The sequence below is a fragment of the Ovis canadensis genome, chromosome 22 (assembly GCF_042477335.2).
Source record: "Ovis canadensis isolate MfBH-ARS-UI-01 breed Bighorn chromosome 22, ARS-UI_OviCan_v2, whole genome shotgun sequence".
NCBI classification, from domain to species: Eukaryota; Metazoa; Chordata; class Mammalia; order Artiodactyla; family Bovidae; genus Ovis; species Ovis canadensis.
This window is the reverse complement of record NC_091266.1, coordinates 64,679,732-64,706,533: the sequence shown is the minus strand read 5'-3', so window position 1 is coordinate 64,706,533 and position 26,802 is coordinate 64,679,732. Positions and strand designations below refer to the sequence as shown.

Here is a 26,802-nt window from a genome sequence, read left to right as displayed (position 1 = left end):
CAGACTGCCTTCTGGGGCTGGGGGGGACGCACCGGCGGGAGGGTGATGGAAACCCGCATACAGAGTCTCTGCAGAGTACACTGGCGACATCCATCAAAATGCTAAGAGCTTCTGCCCCCTGGCCCGGCAATTTCAGTCCTGAAGCGGTACCATGGAAATGCTGGGCTACGGGCATCACGACATATGTACCATCAAGTTGACTGTGTGGTAGCTTGAAATTGCAAGGGACTCATTAAAGCCCAGGGCCCCACTAAGCAAATGATGGAACGCCCACTGCCTGCGACTCTAGGCAGGCTGCCAGGGGAAGGGGTAGCTCTTTGTGAATGTGGAACAATTTCCAAGACACTGTGTGAGAAACACAGGTGGAAGGCGAGGTGGACACATCCAGGTTTTCATTAAGTGAAGCAAGTATGCAAATGTACTTGCTTTAATATGCAAACAGGTATCTGGAATGACATTGGGGAACCAGGGACCATGGCTGCCTCTGAGGAAGACACTCGGGGTCTGCGAGGGGAGGGGAGGGCCCTGTATATTCTACTCCTAAATTGATGACTATTGAATTGTTTACCACTCTGGTGAAAATCAATGAGCTGCGCTCTTGGTGACAAACATCACGGAGCACTCATGATGTGTGAAGTCGTGGACTCGATGGGGTAGGTGGGGGGCCCAGCCTGCAGTCTAGTGGGGTGCAGCGTTTTGTCCATGTGAAGAGTTGCTGGGCTGTGTTCACTCCTCATGGGGGCTTCCCTTCTGGGATGGAGGGAGTGGTCAGGAAGACTCGCTTCCCTCCAGCGGAGATCAGAGTGCAGGTCTCACCAAACGCTTGGGTTGACACGCAGCCAGCACTAAAGACACGAGGACCTGGAGCTCCCCCACCTCCCTGGTGCAAACACAGTGGCAGCCAGTCTTCCAGAACTATAAGCCCGTGTTTCATCTGTGACGTCACTCCTGTTTCCAAAGTGCTATCTGCCCAAAGAGAACACGGGCTTCCCTGGTGGCTCAGCTGGTGAAGAATCTGCCTGCGATGCAAGAGACCCCGGCTCAATCCCTGGGTCGGGAAGATCCCCTTGGGAAGGGAACGGCTACCCACTCCAGTATTCTGGCCTGGAGAATTCCATGGGCTGTATGGAATCACAAAGAGTCAGACACGACTGAGCCTGCCAAAGGTGGGTGAGCTCAGCCTTGAGCTGGGCTGCTCTCTGCCTGGGTCACACGACCCTGCAGGATCCCCATTCACGCTCCACTCCCCACGAAGTCCCCAGGGCCAGCCCCGACCCCCAGCCCCTCCACGGAAACTGTGACCCTGACCTCTGTTGAACTGAGCACTCAGAGGCTGGCCTCAGCTGGCTCCTCCACTGGAGGCTGGGGGGCTAATCCCCATTTGCCCCCCGAGTCCTAAACCAGTGAGAGACAGAGGAGTAAGGCGGAGGGCAGTCAGGAGTCCCCCTTGGCCCTCTTGGAGAAGGTGGCGTAGGTGCTGGGCACCAGCCAGCTTTGTCACCCCACACCCCATAAGCAGGTGGCCCCCACGCAGGCCAGGCCTCCAAGTCAACTGCAGGGTCCCCCAAGGGCAGCCTCGCCCAGGACTGAGCATAAGCGGGTGGACCCCAAGCAGGGCAGGACCCCAGTCAGCCGCAGGGTCCCCCGAGGGCACATAAGCTGGTGGACCCCACGCAGGGCAGGACCCCAGTCAGCCACAGGGTCCCCCGCGGGCGGCCTCGCCCAGGACTGGGCATAAGCGGGTGGCCCCCACACAGGGCAGAACCCCAGTCAGCCGCAGGGTCCCCCGCGGGCGGCCTCGCCCAGGGCTGGGCATAAGCGGGTGGCCCCCACACAGGGCAGAACCCCAGTCAGCCGCAGGGTCCCCCGCGGGCGGCCTCGCCCAGGGCTGGGCATAAGCGGGTGGACCCCACGCAGGGCAGGACCCCAGTCAGCCGCAGGGTCCCCCGCGGGCGGCCTCGCCCGGGACTGGGCATAAGCGGGTGGACCCCACGCAGGGCAGGACCCCACAGTCAGCCGCAGGGTCCCCCGCGGGCGGCCTCACCCAGGGCTGGGCATAAGCGGGTGGACCCCACGCAGGGCAGGACCCCAGTCAGCCGCAGGGTCCCCCGCGGGTGGCCTCGCCCGGGACTGGCCACAAGCGCCTACTATCATCACTACCAGTATTCATTTCACCGTCACCTCCATCAATAACCCGCCCGTAGCCCACCCATCTCATTAGGAGTCTCACTTGGAACAAGTCGGGAGGCTCTTGGTTAGAAAACATCCCTCCCCAGAGTCAAAGCAAACATTTGGACACAGAGAAAGGAGATGATTTAAAATTGGACCAGAAAAGGCAGAGCCAGTTTCCATCCTGGAGCCCTGCTGCCCCCAGGTGGGGAAACAGCGGCTGGAACCAGCCCGCTTGGCGTGTGCACAGCCGCCTCCTCCCTCTGAGGACAGACTGGGGCTGGCAGGGGGGCCAAGGGGATCAGCCCTTAGTGAGGACAAGCTCTTCTCCACAAAAGAGAAGACTCTTCTTGATCTCTTCTTTGAGATCACTGGAACACCTCCTTTAATGTCCTCTTCCAGCCCCTAACTATTTTCCTAAATTGGTGCAGAGGAAATCCAAAGGCAAAAGCGTGTCCCCTGGGCCGCACTGTGGGGTGCACTGGAGTATGGCTGGTGACAATGCAGGAAATACCGGGGTAATAAAGCCAGGGGCGTCCCAGACCATGGAAGACATCCCAGCCAGTGACAGGCGGGTCTCTTTCAAAGGGCGTGTGACATGCAGAGGTGGTCAGCGACAGCCAGCCGAATTCACACGGCTTGTGTAGCTATAAACCATGGGTTCCCCAGAAGCAGTCAGCATTTGGACAGTTCCAGAAAGTTCAGGCTGATTTAAGAGCAAACCTGTTTATCATCCCAAATCCCTGGGCAGTTCACTGGGAAGAAGCAGCCCCTCCCTGTTATGTTCAAAATGAGACAAAGCGCAATATTCAGGCTGCAAAGGAAACTTGGAGTTTGTGGAGAACGGAAGAAGTGACAGTTTATTAAAAAATATAGGCTATGCCGGGGAAAAGTAATATTGGATTTTATGATTATTTCATACTGGGAATTGTTACATAGTTCCATGTCTGTTTATTATATAACTACAGATTGCAATAATACATTTTATAGCTTGTACAGTTTGAACAAGCAATTTTTACATAGCTACATCTAGTAGGTTGTTTTTTATTTTTTAAAAAAAAAAAAAGGGAAAAAAGCCCATATTTAGAAGAGAGAAGATAAGCCTTCGGGAGAATTAAAACTACAGCGTTTTTTTTTTTAATATATTGTTTCCTTGGAGTCCGACAGAACAGGATTTAACAGCCGTGCTCTGATGGCCACCTGGACCAGGTCAAGCAGAGTTCTGCGGCGAGATCCCTGGACCATTTGCTGGAAGTGGTTTTCGTGGAGCTTTTGCAGTTGGCCCCAGGAACTCTCTCAGGATTACAGAACCGTGGGAAAACTTTTTAACTTATTCACAAAAGTTCTTCGGCCTCTGCCGTGACTGGGTGCCATGGAGCATGCTGGGCCCGTGACCCTGGGTGAAAAACTCACAGGAACAGTGTCCCTGCAGAACTTACAGAAGGGCAGGAGGAAACAAGATCACGCAGACCACACACACACACACACAGACGGTTTTTCTTAGGTAAAATTTCCCTGTATATATAGACTAGACTCCCTTGAACTCCCTGGGCACAAAAGAGATTATTTCTATGCGGAATAATGACAGTCCAGTCATACAGCGTCTCCCTTGACTTAGATCTGTGAAACTTTTCTAAGAAAAGCTGACGTGGCTCCTACAAAGGCAATCCAGGGGCAATCAGGACCCCAAAGAGGCGGTCAGTCAGTGGGCAACCAGTTACAAATTTCGATCAAAATCCACCCTTGCTGGTGGAACCAAGTGCCTGAGTCTCTTCCATAACCAGTAACATTTCACTACAAAATAGTTCAGTGCCTGAAGTTGCTAATTCTCTCACTGCAAACATCTAAGCCCCTTTGGACTGCATCAATAAAAGCGATAAGAACCGTATTCAATCTAGCAGAGCCACGAGGCTCTTATCTCGAAGTCCCCGTAAGCCTGCTAACACTTCAACGTAACCAGCCTTTCCAGGAAGTGCTTCCTTCCGGAGTTAAAATAAATTACTCCTTTGGTTTGAAGAGAGAGCGTGATACAAACAAGATAATATCAGCCAATGCTTCACCCCAGGTTTTAATAAGAAAGTCAGCTCTGTTGGCTGAATGGACATTTTGAGATACCTGCACTCAGCCCAGAAGATGAGACAGACGTTGTCTCCGAGCACATCTGACTATCCGGGTCATCCTGCAGAGTGACCTTCCGTCTGGGAAGGGGAGATGCTCCCAGGCGGCTCCTTGCACATCCTGGAAGGATGGCAGAAGCATGGTCCCTTTGGAACAAGCTCACTAACGAGCACGGTCTTTCAGGATGCGGTCTGAGCGACCACGAACTCTATTGTGCCAACCTCCCCACCCTCAGAGCTTGGTGTGCATCGAACTCCAAACCCAGGATAAATGGGTTTTACTGTAAAAGGACTTCATCTGGTCTCCGGGAATCAGAGCTCTCATGGCTCTGCCAGCTCCAGGGAGCGAGAGGAGACAGCCACTTTCACCACGAATGTGTGCTCACTTAGCAGGGGCTGCGTCGGGGGCAGGGGGGTTGCTATGCAGCCCTGGGTCTAGAGGAGGGGGCCCAGGAGAGGCGAGGAAGATAAGAACTGGAATGAGCCAGTCCAGGCAGGACTTTGAGGCTACGTGTCCGGGAAGCTCTACTTCTGAGGACGCCAGACCTACCTCGACTCCTTCCCCTCAAACCAACCTCTGCTCCTAAGCAGATGCAGAAGCAGGATCACGGCATCTGTGATGGGGTGCTCTCAGACCAGGCCGAACCGCAGACGGTCCCCAGGACAGAGAGACGCCACACCAGGGCTTCAGGTCAGCCCTGCTGAGAAACTCAGAGGGCGACAGTCAACCCACGGCTGCCTGAAAGTGTAACGGCTGGGGCTGGGCCTGAGCAGCTCCTCCAAGCTGGGGCTCAAGTCTTAATGCCCAAAACATAGGTGAAAATACTTACGTGCATTTTCAGAAACAACAATAAAGGAATGATAAAATGAATGAATGACCTTATTTTATTAATTTCATTATAAACTACAAACATATTATAAACGTATAATGACGAATTAATTTTGTATCTAATAAAAAAAATCAGCTCTAACATAGAGAAAAAAGAGTAGGGGAAAAGGAGATAAGGTAGGTTTTTCCTCAATATACCTGGTTTTATATTTTGAATTTGGGACTACATAAATGCTTCTTATGAAAAATAAATAAAAGGATAGAACATTAAAAAGTGGCCCCCCCAAATCAAAAAATAAACTGAAACAAACTTCACGGTCAATCAAGTTGGTGCCACAACCACACAGAGAAAAAAGTTTGAATGGACCGGAAGCACACGCTTGACCGTTCAGCCTTCAGCTGGATAACAGCCTTCGGACAAAGGGGATGCTTACCCTGCATTCGGTCACCGTATTCTTTCTAATGATGTCACATTCACGAGGGTTACTCACAAGCATCTGTGTTACCCGCTTGCAGCTGCACTTCACACCCTTGCCGCACTGGCTAAAGTCGGGCTGAATGATCTGCAGGGTCCACCCTGCTGAACTCAGGACTGGCCACACAACCTGATGAGGCAAAAAATAAAATTCGGGTGGAAATGATGTTGCAAGAAGAAGTTTAAAGGCCAGCATGTAGTCCATGGAGTCTGCTTTCTCTCCACCAGAACAATGAACCATGTTTCAAAAGAGGGGCTGCATGAATCTGGGCTCTGAGTGAGACAGGACCACAGCCAACCGTGACGGGCGCAGAGTGAAAACACGCAGTGAACCCCTGTTGTGGCAAACCTCTGGGGTTTCACGCTGTGACCTAACTTACCTCTAATACTGTTTGGTTTCTGTACCATAATAAGGGGCACAGTGATTATACACCACAAGCCTGTGCCTGTGGGTGCTCAGTTACTCAGCTGTGTCCAGCTCTTCTCAAGCCCACGGACTGGAGCTGGCCAAGCTCCTCACTCCATGGGGCTCTCCAGGCAAGAATACTGCAGTGGGTTGCTATTTTCTCCTCCAGGGGATCTTCCTCACCCAGAGAGGGAACCCACGTCTCCTGCATTGGCAGGAGGATTCTTTACCACTGAGCCACTTGGGAAGCCCCTATGCAATAAGGAACATAGTAATTGTGCTGTTAAAGACCAAGACTTTCAGTGCAAAACAAATATAAAATTACTCTCAAGTCATTAAGTTGAAGACCTTATGATCTTTAACTTGAATTGTAGATATAGGTATGAACTCATAAATTTTCTTTTCCTTTCTAAAAAGCATGCATTTCTCAATTCTGTGCATTGAAAAGGCCTAAAACGTCAAGGACAATCCCATAGCAGTGAGCACCCCTAGCTCTGAGATTATGGTCTCTAAGTGCCATTTCTCACTGAAAAGGACAAAAGAGCCTTAGAAAAACAGTTCATTCCAGGTCTGCAGCAAGAAATGCTCCAAATGAGTAGGAGACCATTTTATCAGCCTAGACACACACACAGTCACACAGTCAAAGGCCATCAGGATTTCACCTAAATGTTAGGAGCTGGTTGGATAGGAAAAAGAAGGAAAAAGAATGAACACTGAAAAGATTAATGTTAACCACAGTGTGAAAGCTGAAGCTCCAGCACTTTGGCCACCTCGTGCAAAGAGTTGACTCACTGGAAAAGACCCTGATGCTGGGAGGGATTGGGGGCAGGAGGAGAAGGAGACGACAGAGGATGAGATGGCTGGATGGCATCACCAACTCGACATCACCGACTTGATGAGTTTGAGTGAACTCTGGGAGTTGGTGATGGACAGGGAGGCCTGGCGTGCTGCATTTCATGGGGTTGCAAAGAGTCGGACACGACCGAGCAACTGAACTGAACTGAACTGATAGATTAGATCCTTCAGAAAAAAGGGTGATGGTGGGAAAACCAGAGGGATCCGGATAAAATCTGGATTTTAGCACGTGGTCACATACCGACATTGTTTTCTTAATTTTGAATAATGGCCACATAACATCAGGATGTCAGCATTAGGGAAATGATGTGAAGAGGGTATAGTGAGCCTAGGCCACTTTTTTATAAACCTACAATTATTCCAAAATCACAAGTATAATTTTAAAATGTAAGTGACTCTGAAGGGTTAAATCACAATAGATACAAATTCATGGGTTCGTGGTAATACTGAAAATGATGAGGTTTAAGCCAACTCATCTGTACGAACTGTAACTTATAAAAAGGAGAGAATAAAGCATCTATCTTACCTGCTGTGTGGGGACTGTAGTTCAGCTAAATCAAATAGTTAATGAGGGTGAACAGTCTTCATTGGCAAACCAGTTAGTAAGCGCAGAAGAAACGACCGACTTTGAAACCCACCATGCCAACACGTCACAGAGGGAACGGGAGTATGGCACACTTAGGAAGGTCACATATGCGACGGTTCTTTGCTACAATAATTGCAACTGTGTCAGTCTGCTCTGATGCAGGTCAGACATATGCCCCAAGCTATCCAGAGAGGTACCATTAGTAACAGAATACACTGAAACTCACTTGAATTTCCATTAACGGGGACTGTTTGATTAAACAATGGTGTACATTCACAGAATGGGATACCACACACCTGTAAAACAGAAAGAAGAATTTCTCTATATACTTACGTGGAATAATCTCCAGGATATTACTGCAGAAAAAAAGCAGGGTGGACAAAAATGCATACGGTCTGTTCTTTTAAAAAAGGTGGAGGGCTGCCCTGGTGGCTCTGTGGTGAAGAATCTGCCTGCCAATGCAAAAGACACGGGTTTGAACCCCGATCCAGGAAGATCGCATGTGGGCAGATAAACCCACGTGTTCTAGAGTTGATGCTCGGCAAACAGAGAAGTCACCGAAACGAGAAGCCTGCCCGGCAACAAAGACCCAGCACAGCCAAAAATTAAGTAAATCTTTAAAAAGGTAGAGACCTTTTAAAAAATATCTAAGTATATATTCGAACATATGAAGATAAGTTCAGTTGCTCAGTCGTGTCCGGCTCTTTGCGACCCCATGCACTGCAGCACGCCAGGCTACCCTGTCCATCACCAACTCCTGGAGTTTACCCAAACTCATACCTCATGCAAAGAGTTGACTCATTGGAAAAGACTTTGATGCTGGGAGGGATTGGGGGCAGGAGAAGAAGGGGACGACCGAGGATGAGATGGCTGGATGGTATCACGGACTTGATGGATGCGAGTCTGGAAACTCTGGGAGGTGGTGATGGACAGGGAGGCCTGGCATGCTGCGATTCATGGGGTCACAGAGTCAGACACGACTGAGCAACTGATCTGAACTGAACTGAACATGTCCATTAAGTCAGTGCCATCAAGTCGGTTTATGTTTTGTGAAAATAAAACAGATAATAAATACATTTCTAAATGTATTTCACTTAAAAATTAAAAGATATTTTTAATGGTTACTTTTGGAGGGAGATAGAACAGAGAGGAAGCAACAAGGAAAGAAGTCCATTCTCTGTGAATATACATGGTTTTACAGATTTGACTTTGAAAACAAGTAGATACTTCATATGTCTATCAACCAAAATTAAATTTAAAATCAGTCCCTAAAATTCAACGTTGAGTCATACGAACATAACTATGTTCTGAGTTAATGGCATCACTTCTTAGAGGGGAATTATTTTAAATAAGTAATAAGTTTAAATCACAGCAAGGTAATTGTACATCCTAGAGGGATATAGTCTAAGGACAAAAAGAACTGCCAGAACCTTTTAAATTGATTTCAGGAGCCACGTTGTTAGCAGGGGCGGCAGCGTTGGAGGTAAGAGTGATTGTGGTGGTATTATTCTGGGATTGTCATGGTGCACGTGTCTTGTAAACCAGTCATTACACTGGTGCACTTGGGAGGCGGAATTTTCAGCACAGGAGACAGGAAGAGAGAGACGCAGGAGAAACACGGTCAAGTAAAAGGTCTATGGGCTTCAATTTTAACTGAAACGATTGTATGAATTTTCTTCTTTATCTCTAAAAACATCTGTGTGCTTCCTAGCTTGTCCACTGAAAAAGCCAAAAACAACCACTAATCCAGTAGCACTAAGCATTTCCACACCCTATTTCCTATAACACTAGGTCACACGAAAACTAAACAATCCTTCTTGTCAAATATCTGATTCAGTGAGATGGAAAATGTGCAAGATGTGCCTGGAACATTTTATGTCAGCAGAAAGCGAAGATGCTATCAAAGATTGGGGTCAGGTCAAAAGGACTCAGAATACAGCGTGAAGATGCTCCCATAGTCCCAGGATGGAACAAATCTCAGAATCAATAAAGATAACAACTGCAACAGGTTAAATGCATCAAACTGTTCAAAGCCACGAGTTCATGATGATCAGTTTTCTGAGTCACTGGTCGCCTTTGGAACATGCGGGAGAACCAGATTATTATTCGGAAAGATATTAATAGTAAACAGAGGAAATGGATCAAGCCTTTATCCTGCCTTCCTCTATGAACTTTCTCTTTTAACTAAAAAATTAATGAGACTTCTTACTGTAGAAATAGTACATCTGATAAAGGAAGAACGATACTCTCACCATTTGAAATTCAATCCCTAGTAAGTTACAGATTCGGGCTGATCACTGATGGCTTAACACCTCATGAAAAGAGAGACACTTACACACCATTGCCTTTTAACGGAAGTGCCCACATCTCCCTCTGGTCAAGAAAACCCCCACAACCTTGAATGTGAGTGAAGTCTGAGGTCTAATTACCAGCGTACAGGAAATGCAGGGGAATGTATATCACACACACAGCATGCAGTCAACGAAACCCAAGCTGTGGGAAGCCCTGCAGGACAGACACAATGGGTTTCCCAACCGATAAATTGCAAGGGGTGTGAGAGAGTGAAGAGGAGATGGAGAAGAATGAGAACAAGAAATGTGCAGATCCGATCTGATTTGCACAGCACCCCTGGGAAAGCTCCTTTTCACCAAAGGACAGAGACGAACCTGGAGCTAAACTCAACTCTAACTTCCAGCACGAGGGAAAAGGACAAGAGAACGCATTAAACAAAAGCACACGTCACCATCAGGGAACCCAGAGTCTGGAGGTGCCACAGGACAAACATCCCAGCTCCATTAAAGTCACTGGCATGACGGCCGATAGGAGGAAGAGGGGTCGCCGCTTATTAAGTCACTCAACAGACGTGACAAATAAAAGCAACATGAGCACCATGCTTAGCTCCTGACTGAAAACAAACCGACTGTAACCGTGCACTATATTAGGCGGTTGGGGGAAACTGGACACGGGCTGGGTATAGGATGCGTGCACAAATCGTTGCTAAGTCTGCTGAATGTGGTCACGAAATTTTGGTTCTGTTTCCAAGTCCTTGTATGTTATAGCTAGTAAAGTATTCATGGAAGGAATCATGGGATGTTTGGAATTTGCTCTAAAACACTCCCAGAGAGAAAGTGTTTGAGTGTTTGCAGGAAAGACAAAGGGCAGGTTGTGCAAGGTGCACGTGGGTTTCAAAGACTTAATAAAGTCGCCCACTCTTTTGATTTCTTGGCCTAAATCTACCAGCTGCTCGGTTCCAAAGTGGCCATCTAAAAAGGCAGAATACAAAGCTAGGAAGCACCTTGAAGAATGAAAGCATATAACTTGCTGTCTCATTGTACCGTGCGTCCTCTACATCCAACAGCTAGAGACAGAAATCCTGCCATTCCAGGCTTTGTGCTAATAATTCTGGCAGCTAGTATTATCTTTTATTGTTTTTTTCCTTTCAAAATCCCACTTGGTTTTAAACACTAAACAAATAAGAAAAACTCATTTTGTGTAAACTGATGTTTCCAAGGCAAGAGCAGAAGGGGACGACTGAGGATGAGATGGTTGGATGGCATCACCGACGCAATGGACATGAGTTTGGGTAAACTCCGGGAGTTGGTAGTGGACAGGGAGGCCTGGCGTGCTGCAGTCCATGGGGTCACAAAGAGTCGGACACAACTGAGCGGCAAAACTGAACTGATCAGGATCGCCCATGGAACAAACACACACATCCTAAAACTTTGGATCCAGCTGGGCTGAGGTGGGGCCAGGTACTTGGATTTTAACAAGCTCCCCAGGTGTTCTGCGAGCAGCCAGTCCTGCGAGGCGTTTGGGAGCCACCATGCTGAGCAGGCCCGTGTGTTCTGTCTTTCCTTGTGACCGTCACCCCAGTGACTATGGAATCCTGAAACTCTACGTGATAGAACATCCGTGTCCACCTACAGCAGTGTCTCTGTGGCCGGCGCGTGTTCACCGGAGGCTCACTATGCGCCCAGGACTCTGCATGCACCAGCGCGTTCACGCCCCATGACAGACTCCTGGAGGTGTGTGTTATTAGGATCCCACCATACTGATGTGCCAGCTGAGGCCAGGAAAGACGATCAGTCCAAGATCAAACAGCCAGTAAAGGGGGAAGCTAAGATATAAACTCAGACTCCAGCAATTCTGGGTTCATGGTCTTACCCAGGACCCAGACGTGGAGGCTTTCATATGAGCAAGAAAAGAAAACTAGCTGCATTTTAGAATCACTCGCTTCTGCACTTAAACTTACTTCTCACTTCTCTGCAGTTAACAAACCTTCAAAACACACCGCTGCTGCCACCAGAGCCGCCAAACACATTTTCGGGGGAAATACATCGTTCCCCTTCTCCTGAAATGTGAAGAGGAAAAGAGGAAGCAATGTATCCGGAGCGCCCTACATCGGAGACCGCTCCGAATTTCCTTCCTCTGAAGCATGATGGAGGTTCCTGGACATTCACTGAGGATCACAGAACCGCCTGCAGGACTCAAGGAGGAAGCCCCGCACTGTCCAAACGCATGACAGCAAACCGCCACAGCCCCCGGCCCTGCTGGGACTGCGACCCTGAGGTCACTTCCAGTGCTGGCAGCCGCCACCCCCACCCCCAGAAGACAAGAGCATTTCGATAATAAAGGGCTCTGAACAGTCTTTCCAAAGTAACAAGAACCTCCGTTACTGGCCATGAAGGGCTAACTACTACCAGAATTGTCCTCCCACCAGAAGCAACCAGAGAATCAGACAAAATACATTAAATGACTGTTCCAAGAAAGAAAAAAAAATGGACAAAATACAACACAAGACTGTGGTCCCTACGGGAAGAGAGACGAAGGGGGTGAGCCTTCCGTTCACCCCTGCTCTCAGAATATTCACGGGGAACCCAGACAGGGCTCAGGGGTCTCTCTGACTTGAGAGCTCTTGGAGGACAAGGCACCTAGAATTTAGGATGAGAATTCCAGAGAGGAGGGAGCTATGCCAAGAGCAAGCTCCCTTGAGTCTTTGGCTAAATGCCAAGCTCCTCACTGAGCCAAATGGAGCCCACCAGGGCGGACAAGGCCAACACCCTAGGAAGGATTTCAAGGTGCTGTCCAACAAACAATTCCCATCACACAGCCAGGGTTGAAAATTGCCCAACTGTCTCCAATCAGATGAGAGAAACCTAACTGAAGACTGGACATTCAGCAGAGACGCCAGGAGGGCCATTCTTTAAAATCAAGCTAAAATAGCTCTGAAATAAAGATGCATAGACCTGCTCTAAAAGGACTTGAAAGTGAACCTCGAAAAGGTCACGCTAATCCTTTTCCAGTCGCTGTCGTGTCTGACTCCTCGTGACCCCATGGACTGCAGTATACACGCCAGGCCTCCCTGTCCATCTCCATCTCCCGGAGCTTGCTCAAACTCATGTCCATTGAGTCGGTGATGCCATCCAACCACCTCATCCTCTGTCGTCCCCTTCTCCTCCTGCCCTCAATCTTTCCCAGCGTCAGGGTCTTTTCCAATGAGTTGGCTCTTCACACCAGGTGGCCAAAGGATTGGAACTTCAGCATCAGTCCTTCCAATGAATATTCAGGGTTGATTTCCTTTAGGGTTCACTGGTTTGATCTCCTTGCTGTCCAAGGCACTGGCAAGAGTCTTCTCCAGCACCACAGTTCAAAAGTAACAATTCTTTGGCACGCAGCCTTCTTTATGGTTCAATCCACAGGTAATTTAAATACCAGCCAGAAAAAGTCCAACACTCTCTAAAGGAATGAAATGAAACTCTGCATTCAGCAGAAAACTTCCAGCACCCAAGCAAAACTCAACGTGTATACAAAAGCAGGACAGTGTGACCCGTAACAAGGAGAGAAACCCATCCGCAGAAACAAACACCGGGAAGACGGGGTCAGCAGGAAGGACATTAACACAGCTGCCATCCGCACGCTCCACACACTCAAGGGAGTGAAGGGAACCAGGAACACAACGGGAAGAGACATGGAAGACACTTTCAAAGACCTGAACAAAACTGCTAGACGTGAAGAAGCACAGCGTCTGCTATTTTAAAAGTACGCCGGATGAAACAAACAGTAGAGGGGGTACCGAAGAAGAGATCCGTGAACTTGGCTACAAAGCAATAAAAACTACACACAATGGAGCCCAGAGAGAAAAAATGTGAGCAGAGGCTCAGCGACTTCTGGAACAATAGAAAGGTGACTTCATATACGTGTGACTGGAGTCCAGCGAGGAGGGGAGCGAGAAGGGAGGCAGGAAATATATCTGAAGCAATCACTATTGGAAGCGATCCAAATTAGGTGACATGTATAAACCCACAGTTTCAGGAAGCTGGACAAGCATCAAACAGAGTAAGCATAAGTGAATAAAACAAACCAAGCAATTAATTAATTAAAATAACACAGGCATATAGTAATCACATTGCTATAAATTAGCTCTAAAGAGAAAATTCCTAAAAGGAGCCGGGGGTGGGGGAGGGTGGGGGGGAAACCCATGTGCAAAGGAATAAAGGTAGGAATGATGGTCTCAAACTCTTATCAAAACCATAAAATCCAGAGCACAGTGGACTTTTCTTTCAGTGAATTGCTGAAAGAAGAATGTCAGCTTGGAATTCTACAATCAGCAGCAAAAATACGTTTGAAAAAGAAAGGTGAAATACAGACTTTGAAACAAACAAGAGCTGACAGATTTCATCTCTAGCAGAAATATACTATAAAAAAGGAACTCTCCTTACACTACAGGTAAACCATAGAGCAATCATGACAAATAAAAAAGAAAGAAAAAAACTAATAAGCAAATAGCAGAGATAAGACGAAAGTGAACATGTTAGTCACTCAGTCGTGTCTGACTCTGTGTGATCCCATGGACTGTAGCCCCCCAGGCTCCTGTCCGTGAGATTCTCCAGGCAAGAGTATTGGAGTGAGTTGCCATCTTCCTCCTTCAGGGGGTCTTTCCGACCCAGGGATTGAATCCCGGTGTCCTGCATTGCAGGCAGATGTTTTACCATCTGAGCCACCAGGGAAGCCCAGGAGATAAAACAAAATACATAAAAATATTGAATCATTATGCTGTACACCCCAAATTAACATGATATGTCAACGATATCTCAGTAAGAGGAAAGAAAAATTAACTATGAAAGCGATACTCAAAGAAGTCAGCGCTGCGCTCCCCCGGGTGAAGCTCACAAGGGTGCTCAGCTATGCTGTCAACTCCAGCTCGGCTCTAAGCCTGCCTCTGTCTCTGCCTGCAGGGCCCTTGCCCCCAGCCCCCTGGGAAACAGAACACCTGTGCCCACCGCCCTGAACTCGCCCCAGGGTGAAAAGAGTGTGGGTACCAAGCGCCCGCGGCCAGGCTGGCACAGCGGCCGTGTTCAAAGGATGCTTGCCAAATCTGGAGCCTGGGCGTTTGTATGCAGACTGTGTTCCTGGAGAAATTTTACAACAAACCTAAGTCTCTGATGTCCTGTTAATTTTAAAAGCTCTTCTGTTTGTATTACAGAGACACGCCAGCTGGGGAGAGATGCCTGCTCCAACACAAGAAATGTATTGCAAAGGACAAGGAAAACACGGTTTCGAGCTGCTAGAAAAACAAGCTGCACAGTCGCCAAACAAGAGGAGACAACGCTGGCGTTCCGAACGCAAAGCACAGCCACGAGAAAAGCCAAAGGATCCCTACGGAGCCACAGCTCAAGGGTTAGAGCAGTGGTCTTGTAAGCCACTTGGCTCAGACAGTAAAGAATCCGCCCGCAGTGCAGGAGACCCGAGTTCAGTCCCTGGACTGGAAGGTCCCCTGGAGAAATGAACGGCAACCCACGCCAGTATTCTTACCTGTAGACTCCCATGGACAGAGGAGCCTGGGGGACTATGGTCCACAGGCTCGCAAGGAGTCAGAGACAGCTGAGCGACCAACACTTGGAAACCAGGGGTTTTGGGTTCACATCTTCCTGGGGCCTGTGCTTACTTTTTTTCTCCTCAGTCACTAAATAACTGGACTGAACAGTGTAGACTTATTAAACCAGGCCAGAAGGATGCGCCGGAATGCGGGACATAAGAAATCTGGAAGGCCTTGGCTCTCTCTGCAACGAGGGGAGGGGAGCTGCCCTGACCCCAGCCCCCAAATCAGCCCAGACCCTGTGTTTCTGAGAACCAGACACTCACCACGAGGGTCAGCTCATGCAAGCTCCTGGTTTCTGGATTAAGCCGACAAATGTATTTAATTTGAAAACCAGAATGAATGACTCCAGGGAAAAAAAATTCCGATTAACTCTTCCTTCATGATTAAGAATCGAAAGTTGATTGATAAATAATGCATCGGCTTCATTGACACAAATCCGACATGAGAACATCAGAGAAGCGAGTTCCAGCAGATAGAAAACGTGGTCCTTAAAGGCGCCTTGCCACAGTGAGTCACGCCCTGCCGCCTGCCTGAGCTCACGCAGCGGGCTGCAGCTGCCTCCAGGCACATGGAAGCGGACGGGGCTGGAGCCTGGCCAGGGCAGGGACACCTGGCCCCCCCGGCCCCCGAGTCCCAGATGGACCCCAGCAGCTGAACAGCCTCCCTGAACCTGCAGCGTCCTGTCATCAAAACACAGGTGAAAAAGCTGGCGGCCTCCGTGTCAAGATCCTTCTCTTAGTTTCCGCATCTCCAGCCACAGTCCCACCTAAACCAAATCCCTGAGATCCAGCTGGAGAGGCTGCCAGCCAGGGGTGGGCCCAGGCCGGGGCTCAGCAGTGCCAGAGTGGGCCGGGTCGCACTGCCGGAAGGCACAGGGGCCTGCCAGGGGCCGGGTCCAGGCTGGGCCAAGCAAGACCCACCCGGGAAAGGGATGGGCAAGGATCCAACAGAAAGGGTGGCCAGCAACGCCCTGGAGTCAGAGCTCACCGGGGCCTGGGGAGGCCACAGGGTCCATACCAAGTGCAGACAGAGCCAGGGACGGAGCCCCGGGAAGCAGGCGGAAAGGCAGGCACGTCACAGGCTGAGGTGCACAGAAGTGACGTGGTCAGCAGAACAAAGACCCCGGGGGATGTCCACGGCCGGGCCCCCAGACAGCCTCACGTGGCAGAAGGGACTTTGCGAATGTGATGAAGACGACGGCACTGGGATGGGGAGATGCTCTCGGATTCCCCGGGGGGAATGGGGGCGGTGGGGTGCACGCCATCATCTTCCCAAGAGGGAGAGGCGGGTGGGCCAGGGAACAAGACGTGGGGAGACGGAGGCAGAGGATGCCCATGGGCCCCTCCAAAGCTGGGAGAGGCAGTGAGCCGGCCATCTCCAGCAGAAGGAGTCCGCTCTGCCGACCCACGTGGGACTTTGACCCACCCGGAACTCTAGGACAGTAATCTCTGCGGGGTCACTCCTCCAAGTCTGTTACAGCAGCCACAGGAAATGGGGATATTAACACAAAAATCTGTCATGCTCAGTCCAGGGACGGACAGCCTCCCCTCCCCTCCAAGGGTCTCCCAGCCCGCCAGTGAGGACAGAGCTGGAATGTCCCTGGGATGGCACAGCTGAGGTTTGCGATTCCTGACTCAGAGAGGCTGTGCCCCCAACCCCCAGAGAGGAGGTGGGAAGATGGGGCCTCCAGAAAGGATGGTGCTGACCTGCGGGCAGGGCTGCAGGTGCAGGACCAATGATGTGGCCCACCCTCAGCCTGGGGTCATGAGGAGGGGGCAGGGGCTGCCTCCCCGGTGCCTCACCTGGACTGAGCCCCTGGACAGCGAGCATCTCCGGATCCCAGAGGGGAATGAGAAGGAAGGGGGGCTCCCCTGCCCCAGGTCCTGGTAAGATCCGAGGGGAGGGAGAGGAGCCTCCAGAAATCCCGGACCCCACGCCACCTCCCACCTGCCAAACCAGATTGAGTTCTGTTTCGAGAAACAACAAAATCCAAGTCACGTTTGCAAGAAAATTATAACTCGTCCCCAGACATTTTCAGTATCTGGAAACTTCTTCAGGGTCTGCTGTGGAGGGAGGGAGGGGAAGGCAAGGCCTGGCACTCTTTGGTACCCCCACCGGAATGAAAGCAGAGTTAACTGCCTAACTGGTTTCTGTGTGCGTGCTAAGTCACTTCAGTCATGTCAGACTCTTTGCGACCCTAGGGACTGTAGTGTGAGATTCCACAGCTACGACCTTGATCCACCAGGCTTCTCTGTCCATGGGACTGTCCAGGCAAGAATACTGGAGTGGGTTGCCATGCCCTCCTCCAGGGGATCTTCCCGACCCAGGGATCAAACCTGCATCCCTTTCGTCTCCTGCATTAGCAGACAGGTTCTTTACCACTAGCGCCACCTGGGGTGCCCCTAACTGGTTTATGCTTCCAGGCAAAGTTTCCTTTAAGTGGCTTTCACAGGAAGATCAGCTTGGCGCGCAGCTGGAAGGCAGACGTGTCTGAGCAAGTGAGCAGGTGGCCTGGACTACCACGCCTCGAGTCCAAAGGTGGGGGGTGGTCAGCAGGTGGAGGTCACGGGGGTGGATAGGGCTGGGGAGTGTCCGCCCACGCACCTGTTCCCAACGGGGACTCGAAGGCATCTGCTGTGGGGTCTCAGGGAGACTGCAGGGAGGATCTGGGGCTGGGTCAGGACAGAGCACCTCCCTAGCTGGGTGTACCCACCCCACCAGGGGACAGGTGAGGCAGGTGCGGCCGTGGGCATCTGGCCCTGGGAGAGCCTGGCGTGATCTGCCCCAGCACGGCACCGCCGCCCCCTCGTCCACACGCCCCTCCAGGGCCGCCGACTCCCAGGCCACCCTCTTCTCTCCACTGCAGGCCCAGGGAGTGTTAACAACTCCAGCACAAAGTCTCCCAAGGATAACCTGCATTTTTAAAAGCTGGGGGACAGTGTTGGCCAGATCCCAAGAATAAACCTCCCGTGGGAGCAGGTCGTGTGCTGGTGTGTGAGACAGACAAGCCGTGGCCGGGGAGGGGCCTCCTTTCCGCCCAGACCCGCCCTCTGCCCCCATATCTCTTCCCCTTCCTTGCCCAGAGCTGATTCCCCTGGAGGACCCAAAATGCCCTTGACGGAGCACCCCCAGGACCTCCCCTTCCCCCGGTGCAGGCAGCCCAGGTGTGGGATTTCCACAGCTAAGACCTTGAGAATATGATCACGCCCTTCAAAAACAGAAGCAGCCCACAGTAATTTGCTTTGGAGGTTTCTATCAAAACAGAAAGAATGAAATTAACTTCTTAGAGGGCCAATATTAGTTCAGCATCAAACAAACAGAAAATCACCACCGGCCTTTAAATGAATGTTTTCATCCCACGGCTGCCTTCCTGTCTGATCTAAATAAATAACGAGGTCATTAATAGAAAACACAGCTATTTACCTTAAAGAATAGAATTTCAAATCCCACAAAACAGTTGCCGGTGTTCCAAGCTCTGATGAGAAAAGAGTAGGTTTACACCAAATTGTATATTCAATATGTTAATTAAACCGATAAAGAGTAACTGTATTTGAGTTTCCTGATCTAATAATAACAAAGATATGTTTGGCTGACTATTTAAAGTGCTTGATGGAATATTTTACATACTTTATTTGCATACTGAATAAATGCCAGACTAACATTTCAAGTTTCAGTAAACTGCTCAGAATTCTGCGGATGAAGAGTTCTATGCAAGTGCGAACAGCCCGCTGTAATTAACTTTTGTTGTTTAGAAAACCAAGGCTATAAAAGTCTATTTAATCAAACTTCCTTCCGTGTGCTTTTTTTTAATTATACTTAAGAAATCTATATACCAAAGGGTCTCGTTCCAACCGTAGATGGTGAGATTATTTGTCTAACTTCCATAGAAGAATCACAAATTAAAAAGAAGACAATTAGCAAAACTGAATTCTGAGACTCACAGAAAACCACCAGAGGCCATTAGGTTTGATTAATGAGCGTCGCTTTTTAAAACTCTGCCATTTCTACACTCGGGCTGGTGTTGGCTCCACCATGTCCCTGAAGCGACAGGAGCGTGAAAAGCACGCACCACGCACAAGTGCCTATGCTTCATTTCTTCTGTGTCTCGGCCTAACTAAGCTTGAAAGCACCGGACAATAAATCTTACTTCATTCCTTGAAGCCAGAGAGAAAACAGTGCTTCCAGCCACCACCGCTGCATAACAAATCAGCCCCAAATGTAGGGGCTCCAGACAACAGCCCGACTTATCGTCCTCTCTCGAGGGCAGAGCTGGACGGCTCTCAGCGATGCGTCTGGAGGGCATGGCCCCCCGACACCCTCCCTGCCTCCACCGCAGGATGGCGGGGCACCCAAAGCGCCTCCCCCAGGGAGCCAGGAGCTAGGGCGCCACTGTGACGACACGGCCGCACAGGTCACAGGTGCCACTTCCAGCGGACCGTGGCTCCACCCAAGGTGGAAGAGAGAGCCCAGCCCACCTCTCGACGGGAGGCTCAGCTCGTACCGTGAGGACGGAAGGGCTTGTGGTCCAGGTCTGCTGGAAGTTTCCATCCCGTCTCGTTGTGACCCGCCCGCTCCCAAGTCGCCAGCCCCACCTCTGTCCTCAACCTGAGGCCTGAACAGCTACCGTCACTTCATCTCAGGTGTGTCCCCCAAGCTCCTCGAACCCCATTCCTAAGTGCCAGGGGAGAAACAGCGTCCCCAAATTCACGCCAAAGCCCTTATCTTGGTGACTCAGATGGCAAAGAATCCGCCTGCAATGCGGATTGGAGACCCAGGTTCAATCCCTGGGTTGGGAGGATCCCCTGGAGACTGGAAAGGCTACCCACTGCAGGATCTTTGCCTGGAGAATTCCATGGACAGAGGAGCCTGGTGAGCTACAGTCCATGGGGTCAGAGAGTCAGATACGACTCAGTGACTAACACCCATCCCCAGAACCTCAAGGTGTGGCTGCATTTGGACACACTGTCTTTAAAGAGGTCATGGTAAACCAGGGTCGCTAGGGTGGCCCTAATCCCTTATGACTGGAGTCCTTATAAAAGGAGATGAGGGTGCAGACACACGGGGAGGACCATCGGGAGGATCACAGGAGGACACTGTCAGCCAAGGAGAGAGGCCTCGGGAGGACCCAGCCTGCCCACACCTTGACCTCCAACTTCCAGCTTCCAGAATCGTGGGAAAACCTATTGCCGTGGCACTAAACCCCCCAGCCTCTGACCGATACACCAAGTCAACTCAACCCTTCATGCATGCGTGCTAAGCCGTTTCAGTGGTGTCTATGGACTGCAGCCCGCCAGGGTCCTGTCCATGGAATTTCGCAGGCAAGAATCTTGGAGTGGGTTGCCACTCCCTTCTCCAGAGGATCTTCCTGACCCAAGGGCTGGGCCAGCGTCACCTGCATTGCAGGTGGGTTCTTCACCACTGAGCTGCTGGGGAAGCCCCCAGGTCCTCATACCTGCAGTCTCAGGAAACGGACACATCTCTTCGCCTGGAGGAATCCACAGTGCCACCTCCTCACCCCCAGCACACGCTCACCACCCACCCACCACTCCCTGCCCAGCCCTGATGCCAACGTGGACAACCTCGGCCACCCTGCATGGGCCCCTCAGCCTGCATCCCCTCCCACTGGTCCAGCCACTCACTGGGCCCTTTGCAAAGACAGTTGTGCTCCTCCCGGGATGAAAACATCTCCCCCCTCCCTTTGGGACACCTCCAGAGCCCCAGGCCCAGCACCAAGGCCTCCAAGAGGTGGCAGGATGAGCCGGAGAGGGTGTGAACCCCACGCCAAGCCATCTGGCTCAGCCACAGCCGCACCCTCACCAGGAGCAAGACCTTGTGAGTGACCAGACTCTGTGCCTCAGTTTCCCCAGCAGGAACTGTGGGTGGTCGTGCCCACCACAGAGGGCACCGGGCCTGCCCACTCCTCCTCCAGGGGCACCCTAAGGTGACCCCACGCCCGTCACAGCCCTCCACTCACCTCAGTCTTGGGGGCTGAGTGGGACAGTGTCCACACACACACAGTCTCACACACACATTCACACACTCACTCGCGCACACACACACAAAGTCACACACACACACACACAGCCACCTTCCTCTTTTGTGCCTCGCAACTTCTCCAGATGCCATGGAAGCCGCCTCAAACCCCCAAAAGGCACAGCCCAGCACTGGGCTGCTGGGCATTTATCCCAGAGAACCCAGGACCAATCTTCGCACAGACACCTTTCAGGGTGTTTACAGCAGCTTGACTCATAATCTCCAAAAACTGGCACATAAACGGCAGGATGAAGAAACTCAGGCACGTCTACAAACGGACGCTGCTCAGGGGCGGAAAGGGAGAAGCTCTTGACCTGCGCGCCCACGGCACCGACCCCGGTGAGAGAAGCCAGACCGGAGGGCGCCGTGTGCACGACTCCCTCACGCGGCATCTGGAAAGGGTGGCGGCCAAAGCTGGACCGATCTGAGGAACAAAATGAATATGCAAAATGAAACTGCAACCAAAAGTGTAGACTAAACACGCACGCCTCCCGATCGGCGTACAGAAACGTTTGAATGAGTAAACGGGGAGAAGACAGACGTCTTCCTTACATAGGTTCAAGTAATTTATGTGGTTACTTCCCCCTCCAGCAAGGAGAGATTGCTTCTGAGCCCACATGCTCCCACAGAATAGAGTCTGGACGGGAGGGAACGTGACCTGACCGGGGCGGGGGGCAGCTGAGGACGACCCGGCAAACACAGCCGTAAACGCGCATCGAGGCTCAAGTCAGCAGCGGGAGGCCGTGTGGAAAGCACGCACCCTCCAACGCGACGGTCGGGTGCTTAGCGTGGGCAGTGTTTATCCCAAAAAAACATAATGGCTTGTGGAAAAGTACAAAATACATGAGTGATGTCCTCAGAGCTGCAGAGGTCACTAAAAGCGAGGTAAAGAAAGAGAAGCCGTGCCAGACCAGAGGGGCCTAAGGAAGCTCGACAGCCACAGGCAGCGTCATCCCCGCATCCTGAACCGGGTTCCAGAAGAGGAGAAGAGCCCGCGGGGAAACAGGTGAATGCCGAGCGAACCCTGGAGTTCCCTCACTCGCAGCGTGCCAGCGCTCGCTTCTGAGCTGTGATAAAAACACCACATAGCCTGAGGGGTTGGCTCTACGAGAAACGGCGAGGAGCGCGCAGGAATGCTCTGCGCCATCTTCGTAACTTTTCTGTGAACACAAACTATTCCAAAATGAACATTTTATTTTTTTAAAAAAAGCACATAGCATAACATTTTTTTAAAAAAAGCTCATAGCGTGGACATCCTTGGACTTCTTCCAAGGCTGGTTTTGCCGAGAGCCGTTCCTTCTTCTCTGGCTCATGAGCACCAGAGGAGATAATTCACAGGTTATCCCTCAGCACCTCTGCCTCCAGCTGCCTCCTCCTCCTCCAGGTATTTTGTGTCGGTCACTAGGCAGTGTTCACACGGGCTCTGGTTCTGCCAGAATCCAAGTCAGCGACCAGATGGAACTCTTTGTAAAATATATATATTCAAATGAGTAAATCCACTAGTAAAGACCGGGAAGTTCGACACCTACTGGGCTAACCCAGTCCTCTGGACCTTTGCAGATGGCTTGGCCAAGGCCTGGTTTCCCGGGAAGATGGGTGTCAGCCCCCGGGGAGCCAACATCAGCGAACAGCGCAGATGGGCGGCTCACGAAGGACAGTTCTCTCTGAGCGATCCGGAGGCTGCAGTCTGAGACCCGCAGGCCTCACACTCGGGTCTGGGTGAGGACCCCCTTCTGGCTGCAGGCGACCGCCTCCTCCCTGAGTCCACTGCCCAGGGCCTCGTTTATTAGAACACTGATCCCATCACCCTCAAAGGCCCCACCTCCTGACACCACCACTGGGGACTGCGAATCTGGGGGACGCAAAGGCACAGGCCAGGCACTGGGGCAGGTACACCGGGAGGCCCTCGGGGACTCTGTGTCACATGGGATAGGCAACCCGGGGGACAGGCTGGGAGTGAGCGGAGGGCGACCATACAGTCGACACCCTGGAGTACTTTTTTAAAAGACATAAAATGTAAATTGCCTGGCTGCAAATCACCTTTTGAGTACTGTCACTTCAACTCTCAGAGCATCCGTCACCACATCTACAAAACCAGACCATCAATACAGGACTGTAGGCAGGTCACCCTGGGTTCACGGAGAGGTGCTGGGATCATTCCCCAGGAGTGGCGGGGGGTGGGGGGGGGGTCCCAGCCCCTGCTGTGCACACCGTCCTTCCACAGGACATGCGGCTGTCAGCTGCCAAGCATCACCGCCTCTCGGAGGTCAACAGTCCACGCAAACTCTTCCGGGTCTCTGCTGCGGCTTTGGCTTTCAGCCAGAACAGCGCACCTGCAGGTCACGTCATGCTGACACGACCTCTCCGTGACCCGAGGGCCTCGGCAGACGTGGGCGACGCAGAAGAGAGCTCAAGCAGCAGAAGCCCCAGGACGCTGAGACCCTGGGTGGTGCTGACCTCCGGATGGGTTAGCATCTGAAACAGGGCCGCGCCGGCCAGGAGAGAGGATCCACCCAACAAGGTCCAGATGAAGGGCCTCTGATGTGACTACTTCCAGGGTCAAACAGAGAATGGTGAGGCGCCCAGGGGTGGGCCGTGGCCACCACTCGTCACGCGCGTTATCCGAGAGGAGGGCCGGTGCCATCCGGGCGTGAGGAGGGCAGACTGCTCAGGGGACGCGCCGCCAGGGAGCCGGCGCCAAAGCAAAGAAGGAACCGAGCAGACGCGGGACCCCTCTCCCCTCCACGCCCCCCCGACCCCGCCCTCCGGTCTCCTGCCGGCCTCTCATTGGCTGAGCCCGAGGGAAAACCAGCCAATAGGAGAAGAGGACCCAGGAGCGGCCTGCAGGGCTCAAGGAGGGCAGAGAGAGGGGCTGGGGACGGGAAAGAAGGTGGAGAACTACCTGCCACTGGGGAGCTCGGAGGACCACGGGCCGCCCGGGAGTTAAAAGCTGTAGACTGTGGAGGCTCCCCGCCGTCTCACGTAAGAGGACAGACGCACAGGAGGAGGCGAGCGGCGACAGCGCCACCTACTGGGGGCTGCTGCTGCTGCTGCTGCGTCGCGTCAGTCGTGTCCCGCTCTGTGCGGCCCTGTAGACGGCAGCCCGCCAGGCTCCCCCGTCCCTGGGATTCTCCAGGCAAGAGCGCTGGAGTGGGTTGCCATTTCCTTCTCCAGTGCATGAAAGTGAACAGTGAAGGTGAAGTCGCTCAGTCGTGTCCCACTCTAAGCGACCCCATAGATGGCAGCCCACCAGGCTCCTCCGCCCATGGGATTTTCCAGGCAAGAGTACTGGAGTGGGGTGCCGTTGCCTTCTCTGCTGCTGGGGGCTGGGAACCTTCATTTGCTCCTTTAAGCCTTTCTTTGCTTTCCAAACTCTCACAATAGCTTTTATCATAGTGAGAAAATCAAATGTTTCTGAAATGTGATATAAAATACACACATTCACAAAGATACAGTAGATTGAGCCATAGGAATCTGCGGCTCTGCAGGTCAACATAGTTGAGTGTCAGGCTTCCCCGGTGGCTCAGACAGTAAAGAACGCAATGTGGGAGACCCACGTTCAATCCCTGGGTCAGGAAGACCCCCTGGTGGAGGAAATGGCTACCCACTCCAGTATTCTCGCCTGGAGAATTCCACGGACAGAGGAGCGTGGTGGGCTACAGTCCATAGCTTTGAAAAATGACTGAGCGACTAACACGGTCACTTTTCACTTGCTGAATGTTTGTTCAACTTAACACACATGCAGACACACACACATATGAATATACATGTACACACACAAACACATGAGACACTCACGCACCTCAAGCACTCTGAAGTCAAGGCTACTAAACAGCGCACAGATGGCACCTGTGACTTGGAAGACAGCCAGGACAGCAATGCTGTTACGGACTAGCCTCTGATCACGTGAGAGGCGCCGGCCACCCCGCAGACTCCCAGTGCCCACAGGTGAAGTGGAAGCCTGGACGCCACGACCCTGACCCGGCTCATTACCTTCTTCCCTGTTTCAGCATCTCCGACGACTCATGAAAAGAAACCTAAGCAGACATCCCCTCCTCCTCCTCCTCTTTGGTGGAAATGTGTGTTATTTCCCCTGTAATCACTGGCCAAAGGTCAGGGTTTTGCCGAAATGCATCTCTTGTTGGCGTGGGCGTCGGCCGCCCTGAGCTGTGGGCAGGAAGCTGTGTGCTGAGCTCCGGATGTCAGGAGACCCCACCTCCTACGCAGGCAAGCATCAAGGACGAGGGCTGGCAGCCAAGTCAGAGAATCACTGAACGTCATCACATTATTAAAAAGATACACCTTGCAATAAGACTGTAACAGCCCCTGATTTTGCAGAAGTTTATGGCATGAATACTTTCTAAGCCCTGAACTAATGTCTCCCTGGTTACATGCTGTCAGGGAGACCAGAGCTGTTCTTCTTGAAGATGGATATTTGCTTCAGAAAGTTCTCTGCCGAGGTGATGGATGACAGAGCCGCTGGCAGGCCTGCTACAGGAAGGTATCCAAATTCAAAGCCCTCACTGGCCCATCCATCCACTCCTGCCATGGGCCCGGTCCATCAGACCAGTTCTCAAAGACCCTAAACCAGCCCCTTGAGCCTGTGATGCTCACCAATCCCAACCATCGCGGAAGTCACTGTGTCCTGCATGCGGTCAGCTCTTCACTAACCACACACGGAGGCCGCTCACGGCCAGCTCACTGGATGCTCAAGGGCCACTGACGATCCTCCAGGGCCCAGGCCAGCGGAGCCAGAAGCTGAGAGCGTTTACAATAGACACCCACCCCCCCAGGTTGGGCTCCCTTCATCAACAGGATGCAGTCTATTCTCTGCATCCCTTCAAACTTGGCCTGACACACCTGTCCTCTGCAAGCACATCCTTAAGGATGCAAGTCAATGTGAGCTCCCCAAAGTGGCTCACGGATCGTGTGTCAAGCAGTCAACCTAAGATATTACTGAGTCTTAGAAGTCAGTGATATTCCAGCACCTGCTACAACAGGGAAGAACCTTGAGGACATCATACCCAGTGAAATAACCCAGTCACAAAAGGACAAATACTGTGATTCCATTTATTTGAGGTGCATAGACGAGGCCGACGCACAGAGACACAAGGCGGATGGTGGGTGGGGAGAAGGGGGACGGGTTGTTGTGTAGTCGCTCAGTCGTGGCAGACTCTTTGCGGCCCCATGGACTGCAGCACGCCAGGCTTCCCTGTCCTTCACTGTTTCCCAGAGTTTGCTCAGACTTATGTCCACTGATTCGGTAATGCCATCCAACCATCTCATCCTCTGCCGCCCCCTTCTCCTTTTGCCTTCAATCTTCCCAGCATCAAGGTCTTTTCTAATAAGTCGGCTCTTCATATCAGGTAACCAAAGTATTGGAGCTTCAGCATCAGCCCTTCCAATGAATATTCAGGGTTGATTTCCTTTAGGATGGACTGGTTGGATCTCCT

General features: G+C 51.6%; 1 long non-coding RNA gene across 2 annotated transcripts in view; it reads right to left on the bottom strand.

Annotated features, from left to right (window-relative positions):
* LOC138427436 (uncharacterized) overlaps positions 1–25,513 on the bottom strand; it is a 47,820-nt gene extending 22,307 nt beyond the window's left edge. For both annotated transcript variants that reach the window (XR_011252003.1, XR_011252002.1), the window contains exons 1-2: positions 25,343–25,513; positions 5,550–5,720 (exon numbers count right to left, since the gene is read on the bottom strand). This is a non-coding gene — a long non-coding RNA (uncharacterized lncRNA). The remainder of the gene's footprint in view (positions 1–5,549; positions 5,721–25,342) is intronic.
* Between the last annotated feature and the right edge of the window lie 1,289 nt (positions 25,514–26,802).